Source organism: Mesoplodon mirus (assembly GCF_964341445.2).
Source record: "Mesoplodon mirus genome assembly, chromosome: 18".
NCBI lineage: Eukaryota > Metazoa > Chordata > Mammalia > Artiodactyla > Ziphiidae > Mesoplodon > Mesoplodon mirus.
Genome location: NC_138994.1, coordinates 42,043,756 through 42,052,129, shown reverse-complemented (window position 1 = coordinate 42,052,129; position 8,374 = coordinate 42,043,756). Strand labels below are relative to the sequence as shown.

At 38.4% G+C, this 8,374-nt stretch overlaps 1 pseudogene across 1 annotated transcript; it reads left to right on the top strand.

Moving 5' to 3' along the window:
- The first annotated feature begins 2,013 nt into the window (after window positions 1-2,013).
- Window positions 2,014-7,892, top strand: LOC309793431 (uncharacterized protein C3orf38 homolog; annotated as a pseudogene). Its single transcript has 3 exons — window positions 2,014-2,162; window positions 3,134-3,137; window positions 6,854-7,892. The product of its transcript is annotated as an uncharacterized protein C3orf38 homolog (transcript).
- The last annotated feature ends 482 nt before the right edge of the window (window positions 7,893-8,374 follow it).

Sequence of the window (8,374 nt, the reverse complement as noted above, 5' to 3'; positions counted from 1 at the left end):
ATAGACCCATTTGCCCAGGAAAAAAATAACGTTTTTAGACATGGATATATATTGATTTTAAAAAATAGTTCCTTCTCTGTATATGATTAGGTCTCTTTTTTTCCTTTATAAACAGGGGAATTCAATCCAGTGTACTAAACATCTCAAAAGATTATGAATGAGACCAGGGAAAGTTACCAAGAAAGGGATATTCTGAGTACATTTCTTACCTAAACAATTTCTCTATGTGTTGTAAGGTAACCATTCAACGTTTCCCCACCCCCACCCCAAATGATGAACTAGTTTACCTAATACCTATGCTTTCCTTGCTGACTTGAAATGACATGTTTCTCTTATATTTAGCTTAAAACGTACTTGAATCTGTCCTGGGACATTTTATTTTGTTCTATTCATCTGTTACTTTCAGGACCACACTATCATTATAGTACTTACTATGTATGTACTATCACTTTAAGACTCCAAACCCTAAACTACCATTCCAAAGTGTCTTGACTATTCTCACACTTTATTTTCCTAGAAATTTAAGTTTATTAGATCAATTACCCCAAAAAATATGCTGTTTATATTTTTACTGGACTTTAATTTCATTTACTGATTTCTTGAGGTATATATAATATAATACAATATAATCCCTTCCAAGAACACGGTATGCCTTATTCTATATCATCACCATTATTCTGTTCTATTGAATTATATTGCATGACCACAGGAAGAATTTTTCATTGTCTTCATAAAATTCCTGCATCTTTTGTTATGGTTATTCCTGTATGAGTTAAATGTATGATTGTTTTGTAAATGAATCTTTCCGCAAGATATTTCTCATGATTTTTCCTTGATATATAAGCAAGTTATTACCTTTTCCACATATATTCAATAACTGGCACCCATAATGGATACTCTTACTTACTAGTTTCAATGTTTTTCAGTTAGACAATTATTTAATCTCTAGTTGACAAGAATTTTAAATCCTCTTTCCAAAAAGTCTAACTCATTTATTTTTCTTGCCACATTGCATTGGCTAGAACTATAAAAATAATGCAAAAATGATGATAAAATATCGGATGTCCTTCTTCTGTTTATGTTATTTATGGAATAATTCTGAATTTGACCTTTAAGTATGACATTTGTTCTTTTTTCCACTATGGAGTCTTCATCTTATTAAAGAATTAGCTAACTTCATTTCTAATATAAAAATACACTTTAATTATAAGTGAGATTTTGTTTAAGGCCTTTTACAGATACTGAGATACCTGTTCTTTTTGGTTTGTTTTCTGTGATGTAATATATTATGTTACGTCAATTTGTGTTAATGTTGAAGTGTACTCATATTCACCTCCTTGGTAATGTTGTATTGTTATTATTATTTTATTTTGCCATTGTATGTGTTTTGCTAAGATTTTATTTGGGATGCTTGTATCTATATTCATTCAAAAGGCTAAACTTTTATTGTATTCAATTTTGGTCAGGTGTTTTTATTATGATTAAGCTGGCTTTCTAAAAGGACACGAGAAATTCTACATTTTTTCCGTGCTCTGCAAGAGTATAAATAATTTATATGAGAGTAATATAAAAATTATCCATAAAGCAATTCAGATCTGGAGCCCTAATGGGGAAGGATATTCATCAATAATTTTTAAAAATCATGGTTGTTATATTCAGATTTTCTAACATTTCTTGAGTCAGTAATTATTCCTTAAAATCATTCATGAGAATTTAGATCAATATAGTAAAGTGAGCATGATCATTACCTTATGGGGAGGAAAATAAAGGAAAAAGTGTAACAAGTGTAACAAGTAGACCAGAAATGTTGCAGAATGCATGAAAGCAAGACAGAAGAATAGATTCAGGGAACCAAGTGCTACCCAACATGCTGTAGGGCAGTGGTCTCCAACCTTTTTGGCACCAGGGACTGGTTTTGTGGAAGACAATTTTTCCACCAACCGGTGGGTGGGGGGGTGGGGGGGCGGTGGCGGGCAGAGGGGAGTGGCTGGGGGGGGCAGCGGTTGGGAGGAGATGGGTTCAGGCGGTAATGGGAGCGATGGGGAGCCGCAGATGAAGCTTCATTTGCATGGCCTAGGGCAGGGGTTGGGGACCCCTGCTGTAGGAGACGCTGTCGCAGAGATGAGCGTGGTCCCATGTAGTCTCAATGCCATAGTCAACAGGTGGGTATGAAAAGTGGAGGAGTAGTTCCTCAGGGTGATGAAATGGGAAGCAGTGCTCAACCTCCTCCCTCTGCCCCTCCAGCTTGCAGTGTGGCCAGGCAGTGGGAAGCCCTCAGAGGTTCTGGTTCACAAGGGGCCAGCCCACCCCACCCGGTAACCCTATCGGTGACCAAACTACATAGAAAAGCATAGGCAGAGAAACAGAGGGTCTTACGAGACTTGCAAAATATGAATTCACTGTTTTTATAGGTTACAAAATAGTCAAACATCAGTAATAACATTTGGTTAACCTGCTTTGAACCACCAGGAAAGATCAATACTTAATTGCATTAAAAGAAGGAACAATATCCACAGGTAAAATTGCAAAGACAAGAAGCAAAAACACTTTTCAATAAGTAAAATTAATATTGTCAGTGATGATCAAGAGACCACTGCATTCACAGAAAAGAATCAACTCTACTTCTGCCTTAAGACTGAAATTTCTTCACAGAAAATCTCTTTGCCAATACCTAAAGAAATGAGTAAAAATTAAGAAACAAGCTACCTCTCTCCCATTACAAAATGTATCAGGAAAGAAGGAAGGAAGGGAGGGAGGGAGGAAAGAAAAAGAGAGGAGACCTAATCCAATTTGAGCAGAGCTGGGGATAAACTTGATTCTGCTCCTATGTCTGTTTCAATCCCTAGAAACCATTCTAGGTGAAGAGACATAAACCTGAGAAATTTTACTAATATTCCCAAGTCTGGAGAGATGAAAACTGAGGAGGGAGCTTTATCTTTTGACTCTTCTGATCAATAAGTAATAGAAATTACTGCTGGGGAGCAGTGAAAGCATGAGATATATTGCTGGGTGGTCTCATCCAACTGCCAGAGTAAAAACACTGATGATAGAAAAGATTTTCAAGAATAAGCAAAAATAAAAATAAAAAAATCTAAAAGAGTAATGCAAAAAGTATATTGGTGTTGACTTTTAGGAAGGTGAGTTTCCACTCTCTATCAAACTAGAAATGATAAATCCTTCCAGAAATTTATGCTAAAGAAATACTTGCACTTGTGCCCAAAGATGCAGAGATGCTCAATTTCCATGTTGTTGATAAAAGCAAAGTTACTAACATCCTAAATGTCCAACAGAGACGTGGTTAAGTAATTTAAAAGGCTACCTTCCCAAGGAACATGCTGAAGCTGTAAAATTGGATGAGGTAGATCCACATGTCAACACTAGATTTACCATCAACTCATTTGCTTAAGTGAAAAAGGAAGTTCCAGAGCAGCATGGATAATATTATCTCACACGCAGATTTTCCCATATGACACCAAAGACATAAATACACACATATGTATAGGCCTCAGTGGGGGAAAACAATGAACACTCAACTCTTTTTTTTTTTTTTTTTTGCGGTACGCGGGCCTCTCACTGTTGTGGCCTCTCCCGTTGCGGAGCAACAGGTTCCAGACACGCAGGCTCAGCAGCCATGGCTCACGGGCCCAGCCGCTCCGCAGCACGTGGGATCTTCCCGGACCGGGGCACGAGCCCGTGTCCCCTGCATCGGCAGGCGGACTCTCAACCACTGCGCCGCCAGGGAAGCCCAACACTCAACTCTTGATGTTGGTTATCTTTAAGAAGAGGAGTTCAAGAGATATGGAAAAGGGGATTTCTTGGTTTTGCTGTACTTAATTGTTTGATTTCTTTCTATGACAATATGCTCGTGTTTCACTTGTATAATATTTGCTTAATAAACATAAAACATGCTAAAATCTTTCTATTCATCAGTGTTCAAATTGTGTACAGTATTCAATTATGATTTTTAAAATATTGTATCTGTTTACTTCATGATTCTAATTCTTATTTAGTACACTTGTGTTTTAGCCTCCCCTATATTTTTTTAATTAAGCTTGCCAGAGTTATGTACGTTTATTTATTTTGTTCAAAAACAAAAAACTGAGAAGTAAAACTACCATTTTCTATTTTCTGATTCATTGATTTTTGCTGTAAGTTTCCTTAGATGCATTTTATTGCTCTGTTCTGGAATCTTGAGCAAGAATAGAGATCATATTTTATTTATTTTCATTTTTTGGTTGTTCAGTGATGGAAGTTTTTAGGGTTATAGATTTTATCTAAGTAGAACTTTGTCTACATCCCAAAGCTTTTCTATGTGCTGTTTGTATCGAGCTAATGCTTACTTGCTATGGGTTGGGCATTGTGTTATGAACCTCATATACAAGGTAGAAACACTCTGTCTCATTTTACATGGGCGAGCCAAAACATCTCTTTGGGGAGTGAGCACTCCCTCATTCTTAGCCCATGTGGCCTGGGAAGCATGGATCCAGCCTGATTTACAGGCGTGGGCACAAAAGCCAGAACTTGGCCATGGTGATTTGTTCACAACCATGCCAATGACCCAAACCCAGTTAATTAAAACCTTTCATGAGACTTTTACTAAGTCTTAGAAAAAAAATACACTATCACAGAATCTTTAGCTACAAAACAAAATGAAAACAAGTGTCTTTGCCTCCTTGTGGATAGAGTCTGCCTGAGACTGAAAACAAACACAAGGGTGTGAAACTGTACTGTCTAAGAGCAGGAGAGTGAATTTATCCAGAAATGTAGCACAGCAGCCCACTTGGCACTTGTGGCCATGAACTTAAAGTACAACAAATCAGCACAGTTGTATTGTCTTGAGTCATGTGCAGTTTGTTGCATGGGTCCAGGCTGAAATACATCAAGATTAGGGACGAATCAAGGTGGAGTGTGTCAAACAAATACTCTGAAGTCAAAGAAGAAAACGGAGTTAAGGGAGGGATTGTATGAAAACCATAGAACCTAAGCTGAGTGGGAGAAAAGGGAAGGTGTGAGTGTGTATCAAACAGTGAGAAATGGTAAAACCAGTGGATCTGAGGTGAGTGACTAGAGAAATAAGATGTGATGTTACAAGGCTTTTGGAGATAGTGCAATTACTGGTCATGATAAGACCTAAGGCAGTACTTTTAAAACTGTTTTTGACCTTGACCTAGAGTAAAAAATACATTTTTTATCACAACCCAATACACATATACATACATGCATCTCTACCTGCAACTCTCTCCATATATTTTATTTATTTATTTATTTGTTTATTGGCATTGGTTCATATGATCATAGAGGCTGGCAAGTCCAAAATACTAGCTTTATGCTAGATGTTTTATCTGTATCAAGTCTAAACCTTACAGCTCTCCTACAGGATCTTAGATGCTGGGCCAGGCTCAGAAAGCTGAACAGGTGTCAGCAGGGATGCACTGCCGATCTGCCTGGCTGTGATCTTTCCACTCCACTGCACTTGCAGTGATCTGGGGGCCAACGGTGTGCCCCAGAAGGCTTGTTAGCAAATGTTTTCTATCAATTTGGCCAACACACATGACTTCACAGGATAGCAAGCATTTGCCACCAGCCCCGCTGGTCCTTTTGTAGAACTAACCTTGCCAGGTGTACCTCTAGCATCCTTGGATCAAGTACCAATTATAACTGAAGTGCAATGTCATTAGTCACACAATTTTGAGCAGCTGCAGTTTAACTTCATTAAATTTACATCACCAAACTGACATAATGAAGGATTGCTGACAGAAGGAAAATAGGTATAAATCACACCTTCATGTACATTTGAATCATGGTGGAGTCACATCTAATACTCAACCACTAAGTGTAGACACTAGTAATTCAGTAAAATTTATCATTAAAAGATCCTTGGAATTTATACACAGATGAATTTCTGATCATATACCCATTACAGAAATAAACTGGGATACATCAGATCAAACCTAACATCCCCATTTTACAGACAAGGGACTGAGGGATTATATGAAAGAGTAACTAACATTTATATTGTGCTGAGTTCTGGAGTTGAAATATCTGGGTTTAACCCTGACTCCACCATCTGTCAGCTGCCTGATCTTGGACAAGTTACCTCATCTCTCCTAGCTTCAGTTTCCTTTTCTGTGCCATGGAGATAACAGTAATGTGATTGTCTATCATGACTGAGTTGATGTGAGCAATAAATGAATTAATACATATAAAAGGCTTTACAGAGTGCCTGACTCATAGAAAGTGCTCAAAAAATGGTAAATATGTAATTGCTATTATTCCCTTTTACTTATTTTTAGACATGACAATGGGAACATCTTGCAGCCAAACTTATGGGATGGGTGCTTTATATCTTGTTTTCGAGGGTATCTCCACAGCAGGAATAAAGGACTTTAAAACATGTAATTCTCTTTGAGGAAATAGTGGTTTCTTACCGGAGAAAACTGGAAGATTGTGAGCTCCATGACAGTGAAAATAAATCTGCCTTGAACACATTTCGCCAGCACATGGTGGGTGTTCAGCAGGTCTTTTCCGACTGATATACTAACTAACCATCTAGTTAGAACAGAAGGCAGGCACTCGAAAAGCTCATTAACAATAAAAGGAAGAAAATAAGTGCCCATCAAAGAAACAGAATTTGGCCAAAGGAATGCCAAAATGGAATTTATAATGTTCATGGATCTAATGAAAATGTATAATTGAACTGATATTTAATGATACAAACGACATGCAGTCAAATGCAAACTGTGCAATAAAGATCACGCAGGATTAGGGTATCTGTTGCCAAGGTGCCAGCCTGGTGGGCCTAAGGGGGCGACGTTATTGGCATCCTCTCCCCCCCTTTCTGGGGGTTGAGAAGTTGGGGCTCAGCTACCCAGAGATGGAGGGCTGTCGTAACCTGCTCGGCCTATTGGACAACGACGAACGAGATCATGGCCCTATGCGACACCATCACCAACTGCCTGGTGCAGCCTGAGGACCACCAAGATGCCATTTGTGCAATATTAGTGTACAGTCAAAGTGCAGAAGAACTTTTGAGGTGCAAAAAAGTCCACCAAGAAATCATATTTAAGTACTTGCAACACAGGTGGTTATTATACCTCCAGCTACTGAAAAACACAATCTTATTCAGCATGTGAAGGATTACTAGAAAAAGCAGTCAAAACTGAAATTGAAGGAAATGCCAGAGCCAGTTAAGACAGAGGACATGAGACTCTTTGAACAGCAGGAGAAAGAAGATAAAAAAGCTGAAAAGTTTGATTTTCGTTGATTAGGTGAAGAATTCTGTCACTGGTTCTTTGAACTTCTTAATTCTCAGAATGCTATTCTGGGACCACGTCAAGAAGAATGGGGGCCACAGCACTTCTGGCATGATGTCAAGCTTAGGTTCTATTACAACATATCTGAAACAAAATGTGATAGACTACCATGGAGCAGAAATTGTGAGCCTTCGTCTGCTGTCACTAGTGAATGAAGAATATATTTTTCTCAGTCCCAACCTAAATTCCCATGGACTGAAATGCACTTCTTCTCCCCATGGTCTCATTATGGTTGGAGTTTGCTGGGACCGTCCACCAAGGGAACACCTGTTTGGGCATTTTTGAACAGATTTTTGGACTCATCCACTGCCCTTTTGTGGAGAATACTGGGAAAATCAAATTTATCAACCTGAGAATTATTGGAGAGAGTTCCCTTGCTCCTGGGACATTAATGACACCAGCTATTACACTTGAACCAAGTGATCTAGAAGCCTTTTATAATGTAAACACTTTATGTGGTCCAGTGAAATACGACTCAATGTAAGGCAGGCACTGGACAGTGGGATTGGAGACCAAACTTTATCTAGTGGAAAGGAGACACTGTTGAACAAAAGAGAATTAATTTTTCCTAGCCCTTGAAGCACTGAGTACTACGTCAGTCTGAAAAATCTTGTATACAGAAATTCTTCCAGATACTACAATAGTAATGTTTAAGTGATTTCAGATTCGGGGATTGACATATTTTAGCTGAAATGTCTTTCTTGACTACAGGTTAACATATTATGTGAACACTTGCCTCCTTCTACTTGAGTTGCAGCAAATGTTCTGAAAGCTTCATGCAATTCATCAAATAAATCCCACTTTAAACATTGTAAAAAAAAATGATCATGCAGGATTAGAAATTCAGAAAAGAAGTTGCTCACTGAAGGCTGAAAGAATCAGAAGCCTGAGGAGAGGATTCCTTTTTTTAACGCTTAGAGTTTGGGTAGGTGGAAGGAAAGGAGAGAACTTCCAGGCAAGGGGAACGGCATGAGTCACAGCATCGAGGTGGCAATAAACGTGGGCTGAGATGATGAAATGAACCGGGAAGAAATGACGACTCTTTTTAAAGGTGTGGCGCG